General features: G+C 36.3%; 1 long non-coding RNA gene across 1 annotated transcript in view; it reads left to right on the top strand.

Annotated features, from left to right (window-relative positions):
- Positions 1 to 23,042, top strand: part of LOC149775872 (uncharacterized) — a 28,338-nt gene extending 5,296 nt beyond the window's left edge. Inside the window, exons 2-3 of the long non-coding RNA XR_016416566.1 lie at positions 20,097 to 20,356; positions 22,799 to 23,042. This is a non-coding gene — a long non-coding RNA (uncharacterized LOC149775872). The remainder of the gene's footprint in view (positions 1 to 20,096; positions 20,357 to 22,798) is intronic.
- Positions 23,043 to 24,496: the final 1,454 nt, after the last annotated feature.

Here is a 24,496-nt window from a genome sequence, read left to right as displayed (position 1 = left end):
ATCATGTAAATTTGTTGTTATAAATCCATGTGGAGTAGCTTGCGCTCGTGAGAAGAAATTTTTGAAATTAATTATATCCATGTCACCACCACACCAAGTTTGATGAATATTTCGCAGCGTGTGTGTGTCTACGCCATTAAACACAACTAAAATGTTGCAGTTGTCTCTAATCACCTTCGGAATTTGTGTGTATCGTTGAGTAACATAGATCACGTCTGTATTTTTATGTCTCCCTCGGGAAAATATTCTGGCTGGATTTGATTGTTTATCTAGCATCACATCGTCGTATACAACTAAATTATTAATAAATCCGTCTATGGAATCTACGGATGGTGCTTCATCAATATCGGTTATAAACTCTATAACATCATTACCCTCATCCAGTAATCGCGCGTTTTCATTGAAATCTTTAAGTACATCATAACATCGTTGATCATCAGCGGATGGTGCTACTAAATACAATTTATCCCATTTCAACCATCTCATTATCAGATTAAGTAATAACTGCGTCTTACCCGATCCAGATGGTCCTATTATAATCATTCTGATGGAATTTGGTAACGCAGGGTGGTGTTTAACTGGCTCTCGTTTTCTTGTTGCTGAGAAATCAATTATATCCATATATATTATGTCATGAATTTATATTGCTTACGTTGTAGAGTTAAAACTCCAACTACTGATTTAGCTACGGTTACAACAAAAAATAAAAAAATAGCGTATGGTGGAAAATGTTCTGTATGCGGTAGAAAGAAATTTTCGTTTTTACCTAATAAGCGCGGTGGTGATATTGCTAATTTGATGTCAAAGTTTCCAGGTGCTCCATGGGCTAAATACAGTGGAGAAATACATCTACCAGGATATAATTATTGCGGTCCTGGTACCAGACTTGATATCAGGCTCGATAATCAAGATCAACCAAAACCAGGCGAGGAACCAATAAACGCTATTGATCGAGCTTGTCATGCTCATGATGTAGCTTATAAAAGTCAAAATCTACAAGATAGACACATTGCAGATGTGAAATTAATTCATGCATTAAATTCCATAAAAAATAAAAATATTAGAGAATCATTAGCTAATTGGTTAGTAAGATCCGCGATGAAATGTAAATTAGCGCTTGGGGCTGGTAATTAATAATGGAATCGATTTATTATTCACCAAGAGGATATTGGAGGGGCAAAGCAGCAATTGGTAAACTTGCTGATGCAGCAGCGGTTAAACATTCTACTGCTAAAGCGTGGTTATCCAAACAAGCAATATGGCAAATTTATCTACCACGTCCTAAACGAATTCAGTACGCGTATTTCGATGTCAGTGTTCCTAATGAAGTTCATCAAGCTGATATTCTGTTTTTACCGCATGATACTGTGCGTAGAAAAACATACAAATATGCGTTAACCGTAGTTGATGTTACAAGTAGATATAAAGAAGCAGAGCCGCTATCAGCGAAAACATCATCTGAAGTAGCCGATGCGCTTGAACGAATTTATCAACGAGGTGGTCTGCGATGGCCGCAGCTACTACAAGTTGATCCTGGTAAGGAATTTCTTGGTCCAGTATCATCGTTGATGAAACAACATAATACCAAAATACGACGAGGTCATACTGCAATTCACCGTGACCAAGCAATTGTTGAGCGATTTAATCGAACACTCGCTGAGCGGTTATTTGGATATCAATACGCGAGGGAATTTATTCAGGATAAAAGATCTCGCGAGTGGGTTGCAAGATTACCAAGCGTGATAACTGCATTAAATAATGAGATCACACGAACAACCAACATGAAACCCATTAATGCAATTACAAAAAAAAAAATATACCAACACAACGAAAAGATGTTGAAAAACAGAAAATATTGGGTGATGTTACAGTCAGATATTTATATGAGCCTGGTGAACTTGAAGGTGGTAAAGCGAGAGCGACTGATCCTTTTTGGAGTGTTACCACACACAAAATATCCACCGTGACAAGATCCTCAGGTAGACCTGCAGTCTACAGATTAGATTCGGCTGCTCCTCAACGCGGATTTGTACGTGAACAACTACAAATAATCCCCACGGATACACAACTACCACCGCGATCACTTAACTAGCGCCAAGGGTGCCTGCACCCCGACGCCGATTACACTCGAGACAGGTCAGCATGGTATTTTCTCGTGTATGACCGCGACTATTATCTTTTCTATCTACGGTAAATTGTCTTGAATCATTACTTGAATACCTCCACAGCATTATGCAATTACAACTTGCGCAATGATTATTCTGCTGCTGTTTTAACTCAATAATAAATTCAACTTCAAGATCAAAGTCACGTTTATTTTTTTTATCAGATTGTTTGTATCCGAGCATCTAGCATATATCGTAATAAAACTATAGGTGCCCAACGTTTTTCACAAAAATGTCTACCAAACCAAACATAACAAATCTTGTGAAGATTTTCGTTAAACTCGAATGATTCAATACAGGCGAATCCAGTCAGATCAAAATCAGGTAATGGTCCATTAATTGCCACTCGCGTCATCTCGTTTGCTGGGTGACCAAATCTTTTAAATTATACAGAACAATCTCCGTATCCTAGAAAACTTCCTGGATAACATGCAACCATATCAACCGAAATAACATCATTGTAATTGTATTTGGTATTCCATAATCCGCCATGTGCGTATTCGACGCAACTTGCGCGTACGTCCTCGAGTAAATCAAATCGTGTTGGTTTCCATGAATTTTTTTCTCTAGCAAAATGAGCCGCAACAGATGGAACGGTAAAACAATTAGTTAGTAATTTTTCAGTATTTTCCGCGTGTTTGCACTCTAATAACATCTCCGCAAGATTTTTCATCTCGTCATGGAGGGATTCTGTTCGATATATTTCACCGTTTGGTCTGACAAACTGATCAAATTCACCTTCCTCATTACTTTTAAATAACCATACCGATACAGGATCGTTTTTACTTATTTCGTTAATAAAATCAAACATGCCTCCGGAGTAAAATCTAACAGTTCGATCACGTGGAAATATTGTTACTGCGTTAGTCCATGCATGCGCGTTATGACCAATAATATTTACTGATACTCCTTTCGATTTATATTTCGATTCGTACAGTACCTCTCCCGTTATTGTCGCTACGGTTATTGGAAATTTTAATAGTTTTCCTAGTTCAGCAACATCTTTTATTGTAGCACCGGTATCCTTAACTGAATCAGCCCACGAGTTTATTTTTTCACGCCTTGAATCAGTTAATCCATTTCCACGCATCGCGTTTGTAAAGTGTTCTATTACTCGTTCGGCTACACAATTTAACCTTGAAAATTTCATCGGCGCTAGTTTATCAACGTTGGGTTTTTTATTTATCTCATAGATTCCATAAATAACCGCTGTTACAGGATACGCTCGCTCATAATACGGTTTGTCAATACCCGTCAGTAGACCCGGTCTGGAATTTTTACTTAATATGACAGTTTTATTATTGCCAAGGATAGGATCATATTTGTCACGGATAATCCAACTACCTGTTTCTGTTAATACAATAAATTTTACTCTGAAGAAATATTTTTGATTGCCCTCGTATTCAGCGATGTAGTTAATGATAGTTGCCGCTCGCTTGTCATTCATTGTGGCGTCCGTGACAAAGTCAGTGTTGCGTATAATCTTGAACGTTGACCATGTATGAGATGCACCATCCGTGTAAAATTCCTTCTTGGCGTCGTGAATTTTCGAGATCAAACTTTTATTTTTCGGATCAACCAAATCTCGCACTGGCAAGTCTGGAGATAATCTGTCGAGGTTGAATTTATATTTAACAGGCCTAGTTTGGGATAATCTCTCAAACTCGTTCATATAATTAAAACAAATATTTAAAATAAAAATTATATATATACAATGTCTCAATGCAGATGGTTGATGATCGGCTCAGTAAATCGATGCAACAAATCCTGCAGAAAGGAATTTTGCTGGATGCACTTACAAAACATACGACGAGGAAGTCTAGGACCAATACCATGTCTGCGGTGTGGTATTGGAGTGCGAGGAAAAACAGGATTATGTGGAAAGTGCGGTGGAAAACGGTTCAGAGAACTTAAAAGATATTATGACAAAAAAAATAATAATGGTGAAAATGCTATAAAATCCGTGGAGGATTATATATCAAGATTTCAGACAAACAATGATTTAAACAAATAATATTATTATAATGGAGCAAAATAAATTTGTCCCACATCCTGTCATTAAGAATTACGAATCAGATATTAATGGTGTCATCAGACACTGTAGGTTAAAAAAACCAGTTGGTTGTATTAATAATCATGGTTATCTAAGGTTCACATACGAGGGGGGAAAGAAACATTATTTCTGTCATAGATTCACGTATGAATGTCATAATGGGATGATCAATGACGGTCTAATGATCGATCATATTGACGGGGATCCTCAGAATAACTCCCTGCACAACCTTCGAGTTGTCACACGAAGCGTGAACTCTGCATGTGGTAATACAGGAAGATGTAAAACAATCGGAAAGAGGGCGGTAAATTCCACAAACACAGAAACTGGTGAAGAACAGAAACCGTTGTTATGGTATAAATCGATCTGCAGGTGTATTCATGCCGCTTAGGACCGCTGTCATTATTGATTCGCAGTCTGCTTAGGAAAAACGCTGTTTTATATTCAGAAACTGTTGTTATAATACAGAAACCGTTATTTTAATGCAGAAGTAGTTATTATTCAGAAACCGCTGTTTTAGTGTAAATATTCGTTCCTTAGCTATATATTAACTTCCGAAACATATGTTCGTAACAAGGTTCGATGACTCAATCAGTATGGTATTGGACTGTGACGATCGCGGTCCAGGATCGAATCCCCATGGCTGACAATTTGTCGGTGGTGCGCATAATTGCGATTTTTATAATAATGGGGGAACCGCAAAACCCCCCGCTCAGCAAAATTCAACCACAATATTGACTGGTGGTTGATACATTTTCGTATCACCCACTGGATTAATTATTGTGGGTGGGATTTTTGCTGAGCGTGTATGTTTGTACTGTCCTTCATTCATTGTATATATCCATTTCATTTCCTTAATTAAGTTATATGTTTGTGCCGTCCAATGCATAATCTGAGCTCGCTAATACACTCGATAGGGGCTCTTCATTCATAATCTGAGCTCGCTAATACACTCGATAGGGGCTCTTCATTCATTGTTGTCCTTGAAACATCCCGACGAACTCGCTAAAGACTCGATAGGGGTTCTATAGGGATACTTTTTTTATTTTAAAGATTTATATACTACATAATGAACCATGAAAATATCAATGATGTAATTGTTGCTATTAAAAAATTGAAAAAAGATGGAATTAATATATCCAATGAACTAAATCCTGAAAAAATAGTTTATGATTTTGAGATTTTACAAGAACGTAAAAACCAGGGAACACACACACTATCATCTCATGAAACGGATTCAGGCGGCAATGTTTCAGTCGCTAGCTACCGTAGAAGATAATCAGGTGAATGAGTTCGTTCCTCTCTCTGCCGCCGTAGAAAGAATTAAATCGCTATTATCCCACGAGTACGAGGCAAAGAAAACGATTAGTACTCGTATAAGACAATTAAGAAAAATTATGTCAGAGAGTAACCCCGTTACTGGTGAAACGATCCAGAGTGATAATGAAAATGAAAGTTTTGGTAACTGGGGTCCCTGTCAACGCTGACCACGTGTGGGCTAGAAAAAAAAATAAAAACATATTTTTTTTTGCAAGGCTGATTAATTTTGTACCAAACACACAATCTGATTAATTTGTGCCAGTAATAATAAAATATTTTTTTTTAAGTTGATCGAATTTGAGTCTGAAATCCTCGTGTATAAAAACACTCCATTACATAATATTTAAGATTTCACATACAGATTTATCACAAGTTCTTCTCCACGTATGTCAATTAAGCGATTAAGATGGTCTGTGAGTTTAAAATTTATTCGTGTTAACATATTATTGTGACACCGTAGATACACAGGATTAGTTGGTTCTTGCACGATTAAACTTCCAGGGGAAACTTGTGGTGTAAACGTGTATAGGATGTATCCTTGTTGAGCCTGATTTGATCTTCCGAGATCTATTTGATAGCTGCCATCGATTACGTCACAAACTAGATTGACCGCGACCGTCGGTGTTATATTAACGATTCCCGGAGATACGTGTCTTCCGCCGCCATGTGGATCATTATCATATCTAACAACAGTTTGAGGTGGTGCTAGTTTTTTTCCACTCATCGAGTATTTTAGGAAAATATTCATCAATGATTTCGCTGGTGGATTTTCTTAACTCGGTTACGTTATACCAGGGAAGTTTAAAATTCGGTAAATTCGCCTCTGATATTCTAAAGAAGTCTAAAAATTGCTGTTTATATTTATTTTTATCGCTGTCAACATGATCGATTATCGCCTGAATTAATCGCTGGTTAAAATATTCCATGTCATATGCTAGCTGATTTAATATCTCAATTTGTTTAATAATTTCGCTGCGTGAAGTTATATCAAAAAGATGTTCTTGGAAAAGTTGCCGTAGTCGATGTAGTTGTATTTTATGTTCTTGATCAATGAATTTGAAGTAATCATTGATCTCATCTAGGTATATAGTCATGTATTCAGTTGAAAAATTATCCGATTACAAAATAAAATTACACACAGCGACGGTAGCATACTCGAAATTATCCTCGTTGTTATCAGCGAGTCTTAGTGATGGAATTATATCTGATTTCGAATTTTCAATGATGACCAAAATATACGACGAAAGTATCGGTATTAAAGATACAAGTATTAATAATGACAGAATTACTCCAGCAGATCGTGACTAATACAACTCCGTCAAAGATAACGATGATCTCGGTAAGTTCAACTAATCCTGAATTTAGTATTAATTTTCTTCTTTGGAGATCTCGTTCATAAGTAAAAAACCAGATAATATTATCCTTACTGTGAAATTCAAATATACTACCCAATGTTGCGTTTTTTAGTCGAATTAAATTTTCCTCGTATAATGGTAAAACTCCGTGGTATGATTTACTGTCCGTGACATAATCAGACTTTTTTGGTTCTGATGGTCCTTCATACACTGGCGCAATATCAGGCCATCCTAGTACGGATCTTATCGTGGACTGATAAATATCAACGGCATAATCAGGCGAGTTTATTTCAATCGTCGAGGACAGGGTCGGTTCATAAACATTAATTGATATTTTTGCTTCTTTTCCGGTTATTGATTTTATTCTACGTTGAAATTCCTCATTGATTTGTTCGATCTCATAACTGCCAGTTGGTATTCCAACAACAACCCAGTCAGGTGTTCCATCGGATTTATTTTTACTAGCAAATACAAGCGAATTATTTGCTGGTGTACCATGAAATGATTTTGATCTGATATTTGGCCAGCTGTAATATACCCGTAATTGCGCTAGTGCTATTTCTTTTACTGGAATTGCAGTAGGAAAATTAATACTAAATTCAGGATTAGTTGAACTTACCGAGATCATCGTTATCTTTGGCGGAGTTGTGTTGGTCACGATCTGCTGGAGTAATTCTGTCATTATTAATACTTGTATCTTTAATACCGATACTTTCGTCGTATATTTTGGTCATCATTGAAAATTCGAAATCAGATATAATTCCATCATTAAGACTCGCTGATAACAACGAGGATAATTTCGAGTATGCTACCGTCGCTGTGTGTAATTTTATTTTGTAATCGGATAATTTTTCGTTCGTGCAAGTACATATTTTTTTTGCGATGATATTAAGCACACCTGCAGTAGTTGTTGCTGCTGAAATACAAATAGTTACAGCTGCTGGTGCCATCATTGTCACCGCTGATAATATGACACCGGTTCCAGCAACAACAGCGGATACTGAATAAACAATCACATCAACGATAACTAATCGTCGTCGATATTTTTTTACTTTTACTGTATATTGATCGACTTGATCTTTTAGCGCCGCCTGCCATTCACGCGCTTGATTGTACCTGTATTGTGCACCGTCCATATATATTTTTATGCAGTAACCAATTGAGGTGTTTCAGCTACAAATTCCAAACACCACCAGTAAGATGTTGCGGTTAATTTCTTATCAGCTGCTTCCAGAATAAAAATTTCTTCGGTTCCGCTATTTAATATAACAGATACAACCCGGGAAAACCTGGCAATGGAATGACGCCATGGAAACGTTGAAAATATTTCAAATTTTGCAGCACTAAACACAGACAGCCTGTACACGCCAGTGACTGTTGCGGTATATTTGATAGTATTATTTTGTTTGGACCATGTTGCAAATCCCGATGATACCGTGCATACGATGTTTGTGATATGCCCGGGAGTTATTCCAGCTGGAATTTTAATCAAATTGGTTTTATTGACGATCTCAGGAATCCCCGCTACGATGTCTTGCTGTGTTCGTTTGATCGTGTCTAGGTTACTTTTGATATCAACGAGTTTTATATCAATGGCGTGCGGAGTGCCGAAGAATTTATCTATAGCTTCGTCGGTTTTTTGAAAATTTCTTCGAAATCTTGCAAAAGCGCCCACGTGAACATCATACTCGGCCCGCAGCGTGGATAGTTTTCCATCCACGTTGTCGACGTATTTTTTTGTTGCTGCGTCTTCGTCAGATGTTGGATCTCTTAAAACTACTATTTTATTTCCGTTCATGCTGAGTTCACCCGTCATTGTGTCGCCGGTGCTTTTCACACGATTAGCAACGCTTCTTGCAATTTCATTTCTAATTGTTGCAAATGATATACTTGAATCTGATTTTGCCGCTGTCAGTAAACACGGAAATATTATCCGTAACTGTACCAAGTACTCGTCGAACTATATCATTCCATTTGATATTACTGGTTTTTAGTTTACCATATCGATCTTGAAAAATAACAACCTCATCTGGGTCAACTCCAGCCAGGTTCATAATATCAGCGGGGTCATCTTTAGTCACATACTTCGACAGATCAACGTCGGATTTTATTTTCTTACTGGTAGAAGATCTTCCGTAAATATCAACCATTATAATAAGACCTGTTGTTTAAAACGCTTTACGCGCAACGAATTGGTTACTTGTGTAATCATGCACAACTTTATGCGGTGGTTTGGATGATTTTGATATAGCGTCGAGTACATTAATTACTTCACGGCCACATATTGGCGGATCTGTCATTGTTTGTGCGGGTAGCGTTGAATACCAAACTTGCGCGTGAAGTGGTGCAACATACTTGATAAATTCAACGGGTGGAGCTAACCCGTACGAATCAAAATAAACGATTCCACGTGGATCAACCGCGTATGATACCCAATGAGTACCGGGTCCGGAACGTTCGTCAAGATTAATAATACCTGTTTCGAGTTTGTTTGGTTGTTTCGGTAATTGATCTCGCATAAAAACACCTCTAAAGGCTTTTATTTTTAATTTTTTAGCAGCATCAAGTAAATCAAAATTTGATGCTGGAACGTCTAACGTGGAAGCCTTAGACCTCTCCCCCAGTGAGATCCCGGTAATCTTAGGCCGCGTCCCTTTTTTTGTATCCATTTCCTGTTGCTTTTTTTAGAGCCATTCCAGCAGCTGTTCCAACAGCACCTAACGCGGCTGCTTTTGCTACGGCTGGAGCAGCAGCAGCTATTAACGCTGGAATAGCCGCAAGAAGTGGAAATATACCACCTATTTTAACATGTCTTTGATGGCGCTCGGAGAAAGATGAAATTCAACTCCGGTTTTTGATTCTAGGGCTTTATTGAAATGTTTAATCTGATTATTTGTCAACCTTCAAGTAACATGGCTTTATCGCTAAGTATTACCGCGATTGCTCTGTAGAAAGCACCACCACCTGGCGGGTTAGTAACATGAGCTCGAAAGTGTATATCAACGACAGATTGCTTGGATAAATCAAGATGCTCCAGCGAAAAATAATAAATCGGATATAGACCTGTAAAATCTAGTTGTGATATTTGCAAACCGGTATCTATATTTTGATCACGTCCCATAAATGACATCAAACGATGATATGCACGCGCTACATGATTTTGATTAAAATTTAACAATATATCCTCATCCGGTTCTTGATGTCCATTTATCCTCAAGGAAACTTCATTAACTCCAAGGTTATCAAATATCATATGTGAACGTTCTTGATTATTTATCCGGTTATTATTTTGCAGCGCAATAAAAATGTCGTGGTGCAGAAACGCCCTGTTGTGATGCTATACTCCATGTAAATAAACCATTAATATTGCTTTGAGCAGCATCTGTGGTTACTGTTAACCATGATAGCAATGATTTACCGCCTTGATCCATAAAAGAGAGTAATTTTTGTTCCTCAATAACTGATGGTGTCATTACTGGCATCCACAATGAAAGTTTTGTTATATCTACTTTACCAGCATCAGCAGCACCAGCACCTCGCCAGATTGCATCATTATCATCACCTTTTCTTACGAGCACAATTGTGTGTTTAGCTCCAAAGATTACCTTTCTAACATTTCTGCAAAATCCAAAGATGTGAGATAATGGAATTGCACATGAGAAATTTCTATTATCTCCCGACAACGCTGATCGGCGTGTTGGAAATCCTAGGTTGAAAGTCGCACTGACACTTCCTATAATATCAAAAGCAGCAGCTGGTCTGGCTGCGTATTCAGGACCATCAGCAACCGGTTGTGGATCAGATGCAGTATTTTGTGGTGTCCGTATTTTAGTATACTGAACATGATCAGCGTTGTCAGTAATATCCTTGGCAAACATCATTGTTGGACCGGCTGATCTTGTAAAGTCGTCAGAATATCTCACTTGACCAATTATTGTTGTAGCAACATCAACATCCTTCTGAATCGATTCAATATTTTTTCCATCAATCATGTATGTGGCGCTATCAAACAACGCCATAATCCCGTTGTTGACAAAACCAACTCGTGCATTGGCACCATATGCCGTATCATCCCTCTTTACAAGTCTACCTTCTACTTCAATAAACGCCTCAGCGGGCAAGAAATATCTACTTGTATCATGAACCTGTAATTCGATTCTCCCCCGCTGATATGGTTGTTTTGCGTCATAAGAATAAAACTGATAATCACGTATAGATTCATACTTAAGGACAGGTGCCTCCATATCAAATACTGGGTCGGATATGCGTTTAAACATTTTATTATAATTATCATTTTTCCAAATGATGATCATTGTCGACGAAGACCGCTTCCTGCTATTAAATTTGCTGTTATATTTTTTTCCGCTTCAGATAATTCCGCTAGTTTTTGATTTGCAGCTTGATTTATTATTTTACTGACATCTGCAGGCATCACCTCAGTACTTGGTAATTTTACCGGTTGTTGTTTTCGTCGCAATAATCGTGCTAGTCTTTCTTTGATCGCCGAGAACGCCTTACCAGCAACATTGACAATTGCACCAGGAGCTTTATCACGAACAATATCAATAGCCTTCATCGATAATTGTTTTGCAACAGGTGCTACTTTTGGAGCTATCCTTGTAAATAATCCCTGAATAACATCACCAAGTCCATCTCCGTAAGTAGCTCTATAGATTGGTAATCGTGAGTTTACCCCTCTGACCTGTACAGGTTTGCGATGATTATTATGTATGATCATCTTATTTTTATTTACCATTTATCTAACAACTAGTCATCAGCAAGTTCATCGATAAGTTCTCGGTAAACTCCGATATCCATGATGCCACCGCGAAATAATCGCTGGCAAATATCAGCTGCTTCATTAATTATTTCTGGTGAATTATTTCCGGCACGTTTTCACCCTATGAGAACCTCTAACCGTGACACATCATTAATGATATTATCAGGACAAATAAAATTATCTCCCAGACCACTGCCAGTAGCTCCTTCGTCTGTTTTTTTCTTAAATAGTCTTAAGGGTGATCTTTCTTCTGTTTTCTTAAATAGTCTTGAGGGTGATACTTCTTCTTCTTGCTCACTTATTGTTCTGAGAGACTGTGATACTTTTGGTTCTTTTTGTGCAAGATATATGTCTATTTTTCTGCGATAATCATTATATACCTCATCATTGGAGTAAACGCTATCTTTATCGTAATGTATACGATATATCCATTTATACCAGATTTCAGGATTACTAATACGAGCGGAACTATATTCAGGTCTTAAAAGTTTTTCTTTTTTATCAAAACTTTCTACTGCAAGTTTTGATAACGTATCAATATTCCCCATTTCTTTTATGAATCTGATACCCGCACTAGTAAATTTATTATTCAGCGTAATCATTCTCCCTTCTTCTGGTTTTGTTGATTCACGATCTTTCATATCACCTATCTCAGCACGAAGTTTTCCAATTTCTTCAAGTATTTCCTCACCAACAGGTGGAGGTTGAGCCGCAGCTATTTCCCTAGCTATGCCAGGTGGAAGATCTCGTAAAATCTCCATTGTCTGTCTAGTTCTTCCTGCTATCTCCTCAGTCTGCGCTGCAGTTTGTCTTGATACCGGAAGAAGATCCTCTTTGATGACAGTTGTAACTTTCTTAGTAGCTGCAGTGACGGGTTTAAACAGTTTTTTAGTGTCCTCTTCATACTCAACTTGTGCTTCTTGCTGCGCTTGTAGATTTTTTCTGAATGAGTCTCTGACAGGAAGAAATTTTTTAATCGCTTCTAATCGTTCTCGAGCTATTCTTGCAGTATGAGATTCCGAATGTACCATTTTATTATAACATAATGATTTAATTAATATCAGCAGAAGAGGTGTAAATTTAATTAAAAAGATATCATTCAGCTGTGCGTGGCTGCGTCAAGGAACCACTAACAAATGCGCCGTGGAGAATATTGCAAGAAACATAATTATCTTATGAAGAAAAATCCTCATGCTGGTCCACGAAGTTGTGTTGGTTGTAACAACGGCGTTAGAGAATTATATCAGATTTGCAAAAATTGCGGTGGAGATCGATACAGAAGTTTGATGATATATTATAAACACAGAAAGAACATAAATCCAAAAATAGAAAAACCACCATCAGAACTTGAATATTACTTGAAACATAGAACAAATAAAGATGAAACAGATGAGAAGAAACGACAGCGAGAACGCGTTGAGAAATATTCATCAAACTTGGTATGGTGGTAAATTAATAGCAGCAGAGAGGGTACCTACCGACGTTGGTCGTCAAAAAAATAAACAAGAATAAATAAACACGTAGAGTACTTTTTTTTTCAGCTACTATTTCGAACTGGGGTTTCATTAGTATAATCGGTCACTACAGAAATAAAACATCTCAAGGAAACGTTAATTTGTAAAAATCTGGACCTTTCTACGAGATGATTTTATTTGGGTTTTTATTTTTTTTGTCGGAATTTTATGGTCTGTTCACCCTCTCTGCTGCTGAGAATGTAACATAAATTAGAGGGTGATTATTGGAGTGTTCAAGCAATAAAGTCAGGACCTATGGTAAATTTCATATATCGTCAGGAAGAAGTTGACAACCGTGCCCCTGGTGAAGATATAACCGTTCAAACGGATATTGACGGTGAATAATCGTGGTTAAAGAGTCTATTAGAACATAAGCTTCTATCTCACACAGCAGCAGAGTGAGCCCACCTTTTTTGAAGAGTCCAAAAGCCGAAATAAACGTTGTAAAAAAAAGACGAATAAAACCTCGTAAATAACGTTAAAATTGAACCTTCTAACTATATTGAGGCTACTCTAATTGAGTTACTTCATCAAATGTCGTTTTTTTGTTCTTCTTCATACTGAGATCATAAAGCATGTACGTAGATTACCGTGCTGAACCTATTTGAGGTCGCTCACTCCTCTGTTGCTGTAATTAAATCATCACCAATATTAATAATGCCACCAGATAAGGAATCTTACAGAGCTAGATTAGCTCGAGAACGACTAGAAGCAATAAGGAAATTTATTCCCGTCTGTGCGACAAAATCTTCAACAACGACAGCAAGCACAAGTTGAATTTGTAGAAGATGCAGAACAATTATTTAAGCCTGTTACAAAAGTTACTGAAAGTTGCGGATATTACTGAAAGTCTTCTTCCGACGCTGAAACAAACTGCTGAACAAACCGGTAAAACAGCGGAAAGAACTAAAAAGACAAAAAGGATTTTACGAGATCTTCCAGATGTATATCTGCTGAACAACCTCCTCCTGTAGGTGAAGAGACACTTGAAAGTATTGGTAAAATTCGTACGGATATCGCCGGTGTAAAAGAAGTACTTACTCCTAAATCTAGAGCAAAATAAATAAATATTAAATTTGCTGATAAATGTAATGAAGGTGTTATTGAAATTTTTATTAAAAAATGATGAAAAGGATATTTCTCGCGCTACATACAAAAGTATTTTTCGTGCATGCATTTTTAAAACCTGATTGTTAATGTAAATGCTGAAGATTATGCTAAATGGGTATTTCGTGTGTGTATTATGACAGAAAAAGAGTTGGAGAAAAAGAAAAAAAAATACGCCAAATTTATCAATGATTTACGTGAATGTTATTTAGAAGATGTTAAAAAAGGAAGACTACCCCCCTCCCCCAGGAAAATTATTATTTCAATTCCCTAAACATATGCAACCACTACAACCTTCTCCACCGCAATCTCATGGGCCAGAACTTTTTTTATCAACTTCCTACACCGCAGCAGCAAATAGAACGACAACAACAAGAAAACCCACCTAAGTCTTATATAAATATATTTACGCTGGTTAATCAAAAGTTACTCAAAAATAGATCAATGTCGGTAGGTATTGCTTCTAATTATATGAATGTAGAATCTTATTTAAAAGCCAAATATTTACATATAGAACCTGAAAAATGGCCTGCTATAATATATGCCGCCCATAAAAATCGAGATTCTTTAGATACTTCTAGTCAAGATTTTATCAATTTTAAGCAAGAAATAGATGAATATAGGGATAAAAGATATAAAAGAGAATCTGAAAAATTGAAAATAGATACTGAAGAATATAAGCAAATTTTTGATGACCCTGATGAATTTTACAAACATGACACAGGAGCGACCGGATATGGTTTGACTACCTTGACACAGCCAATGGGAAGTGGCCTTATTGCTTGTCCTAGTGATATTCTTTCTGACGTAGATAGATTAGAAATTCTGATTGGAGGAAAACGTGCTGGAAAAAGTTAATGAAATACCAGATATTTGTCGAAGATTATTCACAGGCGGTATCATGGATATCAATGTGTATCGATCTCTCAATAATGAACTTGTCGATGATTATTATAGTGACTAGGTTACTGCGATTAAATAAATAAATAACAAATAAAATAATTATACATAATGCTCAACGTGGACCAACCACGGTTAGAGTAACAAACTCGCGATTACCGGTTTATAAAACAACTTACGGTGATGGATAGATCAATATATCGTACAGGTATTGATAAAATATTTGGATAAGAAATAGTTGTAACGTTTATGAATTGCAGCAGAGGAGTGAGCGACCTCAAACAGGCTCAGCACGGTAATATACGTACATGCTTTATGATCTCAGTATGAAGAAGAACAAAAAAAACGAAATATAATAAACTCAATTAGAGTAGCCTCAACAGAGTTAGAAGGTTCAATTTTAACGTTATTTACGAGGTTTTGATCGTCTTTTTTACAACGTTTATTTCGGCTTTTGGACCCTTCAAAAAAGAGGTGGGCTCACTCTCTCTGCTGCTCAAACGGAAATGAAAAAACTGACAATTGATCCCGATAGTATTTATTACCAAGCGGTTGAAGAACTTCATGAGACTGGTACATCCTAAAACTTTCCCTAAGAATTTAGGCAATTTTAGGCACATAGGACAAACTCACAGAAAGTTTATTACAAATTCTTGCACTTACAGATCTGATGCCTGAACAAACGCCATATTCTGCAATGGAACAATATACATTTTGTCCACTATGCGTGAGAACTTTTAACGGCAATACCTTTATGAATAAAACTGTATGAGTTCTACATAATATCAGCACTCTTTTAATCTTCTTTCTCTAAAATATGCAGGACGTCGTATTCAGTAACTTTGGTTTGAATAATAACCGTTTTACTGTGAAAATCAAATACAATATCATTAAAATGGGGTGGGTGGGTAGAAAATTACCATTATGTAAGAGATATAAAAAAAAATCCAGAGACAATGTGAGGGGTAACTGTTTAAAAAGAAAATGTTTAATGTTCTCAATTACAATTTCAAAATGTTAGATTTACTTTCAGCATGTAAACTACTTAAATATCTTAAGATATTTATATTATTATTATTATTATTATTATTATTATTATTATTATTGTAAAGAACTGTTTAGCACGAAGAGCCCCATATTTATATGTCATTATAACTATAACCAATACGTTTTCAGAGTAAAATGATCATGTAATTGCTGTGGTAACACGAATCATATTGCCTTGAACCACAAATGCTGTCGGTAATCATATTTCACATCATTTGCAAACCACTGATCTGGAAGGAGCTTTTGTCGGTACCTAAGATAAGGATAGGTTTATATTCATAATAAGTACAGCCTTGGTATGACACGATGACTCATTTTTCGTAAAACGTTTGTCCCTGATATTGATGGAATATGTAGGTTAGACTTCCAAGAAGAGAGTTACTTTCACTTTAGGACCTATTTGTCTGATTCACATGATAATATACGCTTATAAAGTATTCTAATATATATATATATATATAATTTAATGCATTTGTCCTTTTCTAATCATCTTAAAGTCCAATGAGAGAGACCTGAATAGTATGTTATAACATGAATTTTATTCACCTACCTAAAGCAGACACAATCTAGCCTTAGTCATTGGCATAACGCATCATGTAACATCACACTTACTAATTGTAAAGCAGTGCTATTTGCTGAGTGCATACAAAATTCGTGACAAAAGGTTGAAAAAATGGTCAAGTTATGTCAATTGTGCATGCGTGTCTTTCCGAGTATCCATTTTCTGTAGAAATGACAGCCTATAAGATGTAAATGTTTAAACACATTACATTTGTATGCATAAAAATACCTGCTGGCTTTTCCCTGTTAAACGGATAAATGAAAACATTCAAACTCATTTGAAAAAATCCAAAATGTATAAAATAAATCGAATTGGTCATTGAATTATAATGTTATTATAAATAAATTGTAATTCTCTTTGTTGATAACATTTGTGCAGTTATGATCACAAGCTGTAACCCGCAGAACAATCCTGAACTGATGTTTGATGATAGATCCCAGTTACATAAATAACATCGTGTAACAATTCTTTTGTTCCTGGGTAGTAAGTGTTATTTCCTAATTGCTTATGCCTCAAAAAATAGAAAATGGCTATTATTCCACACAAACTTTACTTTTGTGACCAGGACAGTGATATTTTGAAAATTACATATTTTAAAGAACATTTCAGATAGATTCAGTGCTGAGTAAACTTGGAGTAACTTCTAGAACTTTCTATAACTTTCCAGTAATATAAATAGTAGTATAAATGCATGGGCCTTAGGCCCATCAGTTCAGTTTAGTTACAGCTGCCTAAGTGGAGACATATCTCCAGTTTTCTGAGATGGCATCAAGAGGCTGCAAGCATCCTGCACACGCATTTTGCTTTGCCTGCGGCCAATTTATCAAGACGAGCGAAAAAGTACTCCGTGGAAACATTTGCTAAGATGTGTGAAGTCTACAAGGCATATTTCGGCATGCCAATCGGGGACCAAGATAAACCATGGGTACCTCATTTCACCTGAGAGCACTAAAAGAAAAAGAAACTATGGAAGTAAGATGGACAATTGTTGCTCGGAATTTTATGTTATAAACTTAAACATTTTCAGATTGTAAAAGTTCTTAATTTAAAATGTTTTACAATTTTCAATGTTATTGAAAAAATATGTATGGAAAATGTTGCGAGAATCTTATAAACATCAGTCACGGGTGAAAAAAGATGTATTTTTGTAGGATGGTACAGAGGGGGAAAAGAGAGCCATGAAATTCGCTATCTTTGTGGAGAGGAACAAAGTCAAGTGGGATCCACTGGTGGACCGACGGAAGGTACTAATGCCACAACTGCACATCAAATTGGGCCTGATGAAACAATTTGTCAGAGCTCTATATAAGGAGTTGGAAACCTTTAAGTGCCTTCAAGACTTCTTCTCTAAGCTGTCTGAGGCAAAGGTCAAAGCCGGTGTCTTCCTTTGACAACAGATAAAGAAGATCCTGAGTGCAACGAATTCCCCAAGAAGCTCACTAGTAAGGAGAAAGCGGCTTGGAACAACTTTCTCGCATTGGGTCGGGGCTTCCTTGGCAATCACAAGGCCAAAAGCTACGTGGAGCTGGTTGAGACTCAGGTGAAGAACTACGGCACAATGGACTGCAGGATGTCCCTCAAAGTCCATATCCTTAATGCTCATCTTGATAAATTCAACATAGGAGCGTACTAGGAGGAGCACGGCGAGCCCTTCCGCCAAGATATACTGGACTTTGAACGCCACTACCAAGAACATTATAATGAGAACAAAATGGGAGACTACATTTTGGGGCTGATTCATGAAATTAATTTAGTGTATAATCGTAAATCTCAAAAAAAAAAACTACTCACTTCTGAATCTTTTGTGGTCATATTTGTATTATTTTAGCATAAATACATGTTAATTGTGATTCAAATACTGTTCTTATTCTGACTTTATGTGAACGAGAAGACACAAATTCGCCCTTTTTCTCAAAATGCCACTGTCCTGGTCACAAAGGAAATGTTTGTGGGGAATAATAGCCATTTTCTATACTTTTTAGGCATAAGCAATTACGAAATAACTCTTACTACCCAGGAGCAAAAATTGTGTTACATAGTGTAATCTAAAATGGTTCAGTACAGGAATTTAAACGAATATGGCATATGTACCTCTTCAACATGTGGTGATTCATTTTTGGTTCTGATAAAAAAAACACATTCCCATGACAAGGTATTCAATTCCATTTTCATACATTGAAAATGAAAGACAAACTTATTTTGCAAAACAGATAACTCGTGTATCCCATCCCCAAATGATAACATATTGTACTGTTCAAACACGGTGTTTGCTATTATGTGTAATGTCTGCATTTACGCAATGGGTGATAAAATTCATATCAACACAATAAAAATAATATTAATTATAATTATTACAGATTCACACAAATATGAGACCAATTCTTGGAGGGGAATACGGAGAATATGGGGATGGTATATTTTGTATTGAAACAAAATATGTTTGTAGGAATAGTCTATCCATTTTGTCCGTTTACAAATGAAATTATGTCGAGTTCAAAGGAGAAAATGTATTTCATTTAAAGACACATTTCAAGAGCCTTACACCCCACCCCGCACAAAGTAAGCACCATAACAAATTAATGCACTTTTGATACACATTAAAATGCAAATATGCCAACATGTATCCAAATCCTTGTTAAAGCACAACATTGCATGTGGTCTTGACGATGTATGTTTTGCCTTATCTACTGCCTAACGTATTTTTGGGGTCGTGATTGATTAAAAAGGCAGTTGGTGTACATTTTGAAAATGTATTATTCTGACCGCCTGTTTTCCCCCACAGTGAAAATTGATCAAAACTGACGATTTAAAACAAAACAAACCCAATCAGGGAAAGAAGTCATATTTCAACTATTTTCTTTTATGGGGCGTTGACGCGAATTGTGTGCAGTAGAGAAAATGGATAGCCTAGATTGGACGTAAATCTATTGACGTTTAAGCGAATGGACATATCCCTCACTCTAGTTCTTAAATCCTTTTGTCATCTGTTCCCTCCCTGAACTGCTGGAAAAGTCCGCTGTTAAATCCTCAACGAATACAAAAAACATACAGCAAACAACTCAGATCGTTACTCGATGTACAAGAGACCGGCCGTTTTTCTTGATCTGCCTAACATAGCCTCGTCTTCGCGAATCATTAATATTAATGGCGATCTTATTACAAATGTAATATACATATTGAAATATGCGGTAGCATTAAATACGCACTTGATCACGTGTAACTTGCTTATCAGCGTAAAATAATCATAACCTGTTTTACCTTCACTTAAACAGTTATGACTTTATTTATTATAGTGATGAGGAGGAATACAAGCTAATCAATATCGTTGGGTGGATCCAGGAAAACAGGAGGTGGATCAGGTCTATGGAACAGAGATGCCTGTGCTTGTATAATGCCTGACGGTGATTAAAGAATGGATATTCGAGAAATGTACGTAGAAGAATTCGAGAAATACGCAATAATGGAAGGTCTGGTCTTCAGTTCGTGGAGTACCACGCCACTAAGAGAGCGAGAGATGCTGAAGATAAAGCACACGAAGCTGCTGCAGGCACTGGTATGGTCTAAATGGGCGGGACAGACTGGTTTATAACACTTAAGACGGACAGAGACGACAACATAAAACTCGCAGTTTGTTCAAATGGCCGTTTATCAACAAAAACAAACTTAAGTAAATAATATACAGTTCAAAAGGTTCAATTTACAAATACAAATAGGTATACGAGAATTATAGATATGTAAATAATTTACAATTATTCTTTCACATTGGAATTGTGCGTTTTAGTTCAAAGGATGTTTCAGCGCAACCTTTCTGAATTACCACAAGATCATTTTCCTAGAAAAGATCTTCTGTAAGTAAACATCAGCATTAAGTATGATTTTATTTTCTTTATTATTCAGATCTTCATAAAACCATCTGTCAGATCAGACACATGGACAATTACCTAAATACTCTACCTGGAACTTGATAAATTCTGGAAATGTTCATGCTCTAAACCAATCCTCTGTATACTAACAATCTGTAAGAATTTGAGTTTATTTTACAGGTGACTTATAAATATAAGGTACAGATATACTTGCAAATGTGATTACCTGCTTCCACCGTATAATTAAAAATTTTGAACATGATATTTAATCATTCTTTTCTTGGTAAATAAATGAACATGAATAAACATACGTCCACAATAATATATGATAACATTATTTATGCAGCAAGACTCTTTCAAATTATACGTTTTAATGACCTATTATATTGTTATTCTTTGAAATTATTTTCAGTACTGAAATAATGATATAATAGATTGCTTCTTTTTCCACCCAATCTGCCTGTATATATATATATGCAACAAACGGTGAAAAACTAGTTTTTAGCTCTCTCAATGAGTCTTCATCAAAGGCAAGCACACAACAAAGACAAGAAAAACAATAAACACCTATGAAAAGCGTTGAAATTATAAACGTTTATATTAGTATCTCTACTGGAAGTATCGTTTAAACGTGTTCGATATCGGGCCAAATTGCTTTCGACTCAGATGGTGAAATTGGTAATAATCATAGTGGTAATAGTCGTGTTTCGCTTTTCTTTCCACATTATCTGTTTGTCTGTGTGTGTATATATATGTATGCAACAAATAGTGTAAAACTAGGTTCTACCTACCCTAACAGCTTTTGACTCTCAATGACTCTGTCTCAATGGCAAACATAAAACAGAGACAAGAAAAACAACAAACACCAATGAAAAGCTTTGAAATTGCAAACGTTTTCATTACTATCTCTATTGGAAGTATTATTTGAAAATGTTCGGTGTCGCGACGAATTGCTTTTGCCTAGGTAAAAATAGCACACCTGTCAGCTCTCACGCCGGGAGAAACAATTTTGGGGTCCTTCCCCGCTTCCCTCCTGATCTCATAATACCTCCCGAATTTTAGCATAGAACTCCCGGTTAGTACATTATGTATGTCGAATTTCATTTCTACGAAAAAAATCCTACATAAATTAATGTATCGTATGCAATCCAGAGAAGCCATGTTTTATTTTATCACTTGTGAATATTATATCACACAACAAAGTTCTTTTTCTTCAGTAAAAGGAATGTGAGGCTTAAACGTTATTCACGCAAATGTCAGAATTTTTTGCAACACCTACAACAATGATGTAGTAAAACAATAAACCACAACAATAAAATTGTCACAAATTAGTTTCAATCCGATGAATCATCACTGTGAATGCTGTGTAATTTTCTCTATAAGCACAATAGCATCTCCACTTCCACCAAAGAACTTTACACCAGTAAACGCCTGGCATTGATGCACAGTATACATGTATATACTTCAATTACCATGATTAAATAATAAAAAAACAAGGAATGAATAAACTATACCACGCAGTATATGTGCCTCCAAAGAACGGATTCAGAATAACTATTTTATTTAGTAAACAGTTTTACATGCCTTACATGTTGACCTTAAGGAAATAAAGTGGGATACAAAACGTGGAACAGTTGCCACATGTACGGTGACTTGTGACAGCAGATTTGTCATGTTAAAATGAAGTCAGTGGCATCATAAATAACAACAAAATAGGGAATCGTTTATTTGGCAATCAATTGCCTGTTGTTTACATAAACATTTTGTATAACACGGTTTATTGTATGTTGGATTAGCTGTCCATTCACAAGACAAAAACAGTAATAAGGATTAACTGTTAATTAGTCACACTGACTTTATTGCTTGTGTACTTAAGCCTAATCGTTACCTAAGGTGCAGTTTAACCACAGCTAAACAGAATATGAAAAGGAGGCACGTCCTGGGGGAAATTAAGCACGTCCCATGGGCGATCACACATAAGGGCAAGGGTGGGTAAGGGCCAATTCAGCATCTGACGAAAATTGAATTCATTTGCCAGACAAATGACAGCAAGTAAGCTTTACACAACTGCATTCTATGTAAATGCCTGATTTAATCATTATAAATACTAATGTCGATATTTTGTATTTCAGGGATTGGATTCAAAAGAAACAGTGAAGGATTGTTGCATAGCTGAACACAGCTGAATTGGAATGTGAATGACTCTCATGTAATGCTTGAGTGACCTGAACGTTTTGGAATCCTTTTTAAAATCTTGCAGTAAATTTCCTGTGCATATTCGTCTTGTATGTCATGTTGAATAGACATCTAATCATAACTAATTCTCATTGTAAAATCAGGACGCTCAAAATTTATGCATTAAACAGAGCCAATATATTTCTTTCCGTTTCTTTGTTCATTTGTGGCAGGGAATGAATTTATATTTTTTATAGAAGAGCGCCCTTGCATGTCGGGATGAACAATATTCAACCCTTTTGCAACATGTGAAATGTATTCCTCGAATGATGTTTTTTGTGATCTTAAAATTATGGACAAGTTTTATATAGTTTTAAAAGTGACCCAGCTGCTTTACGCTTTTTTACTACTTCTTTTGCATTCTAAGCTATCCCATGGCGTTTTGGATAGAGTGTATAATGGGATCTTGTATGGTATATAACATATGTGAGAGTATTTTTTGTGCTATTTCATCTTCTTCTCTTACACTCTAAGCTAAAACAAGCCACTTGTGATTGTATAGGATGTTGAATAGAAAAGGGATGTTGGATGATACAGTGGTGTGATGGATAGCATTTATGTGGTGTAAGGGATAGTTTATTTTGTGAGATTTCACCTTCTTGTCTTACATTCTGAGCGAACACAAGGCATTATGGATAGTTAGTATGATATGCTGTATAGTATAGTCGTGTGATGGATAGTATTTTTGTGGTGCATGGGATAATCTATTTAGTGAGATTTCATCTTCTTCTTTTACATTCTAAGCTAAACCACAAGACTTTTGGGAAAGTGCATTTAAACAGGTGTTAAATGGGATAGTTGATGTGATGGATAGTATTTGTGTCGTTTAAGGGATATTCTATTTTGTGATATTCATATCCTTCGTTTAAATTCTAAGCTTACGCAGAGCTTAGGAGTGTGTATGAGCGTATCTGTATGTCTTTGTCCCTCTAAAGCTCCCTTTGTCCCTATAAAAAAAAAACACTTTTGTCCCTATAGCTCGTATTGAGGTATGCCGCTTGAAACACTGATACTCAGTAGCCACCCGACTATGGTCAGCCACATACTAAGGCTAGACAGGCCCGCCATGTTAAATTCCCATTTTGCATATATTGTCCCACCATGTTAAATTTCCTTGTGGCAAGACAGGCCCTAACATGTTACATGTATATGTATATGTGTATTTCGAAGTTTCGTTTGTCCCGATCAAACTCCCTTTTCCCCTTTCAAAACCCTTTTGTCCCTATAAAAATCAACACATAAGAACGCTCTCTCTCCTTCCCTTCCTCTCTCTCTCTCTCTCTCTCTCTCAACTCTTGAACGTCAGAGAATGAGAAACGATTTTGCAAGCGCTGTGTTGTAGAGTTTAATGATGCTTTCTGAAATACTATGTGGACTCTTTTATGATAATGAAAGTTATGTCAAAGGAATAGGTGGCATAGTGCTTTGCTATCAGGATGATAGTGATCTTTGCAAGAATAATAGAGTTTGTACTGGTGAACATGAAACCTCGGTGGTTGAAAGTTTACATTTACCTGGCATATTAAAATAGTAAACTCTACATACCAATTGTGCATACCAATTTATTCTTACACCCTTGGATCGATCTAACGTGT

This window comes from Sinohyriopsis cumingii, chromosome 19 (genome assembly GCF_028554795.1).
Source record: "Sinohyriopsis cumingii isolate HCF-2022 chromosome 19, ASM2855479v2, whole genome shotgun sequence".
Classification (NCBI taxonomy): domain Eukaryota; kingdom Metazoa; phylum Mollusca; class Bivalvia; order Unionida; family Unionidae; genus Sinohyriopsis; species Sinohyriopsis cumingii.
This window is presented reverse-complemented; position numbering and strand designations above follow the sequence as displayed.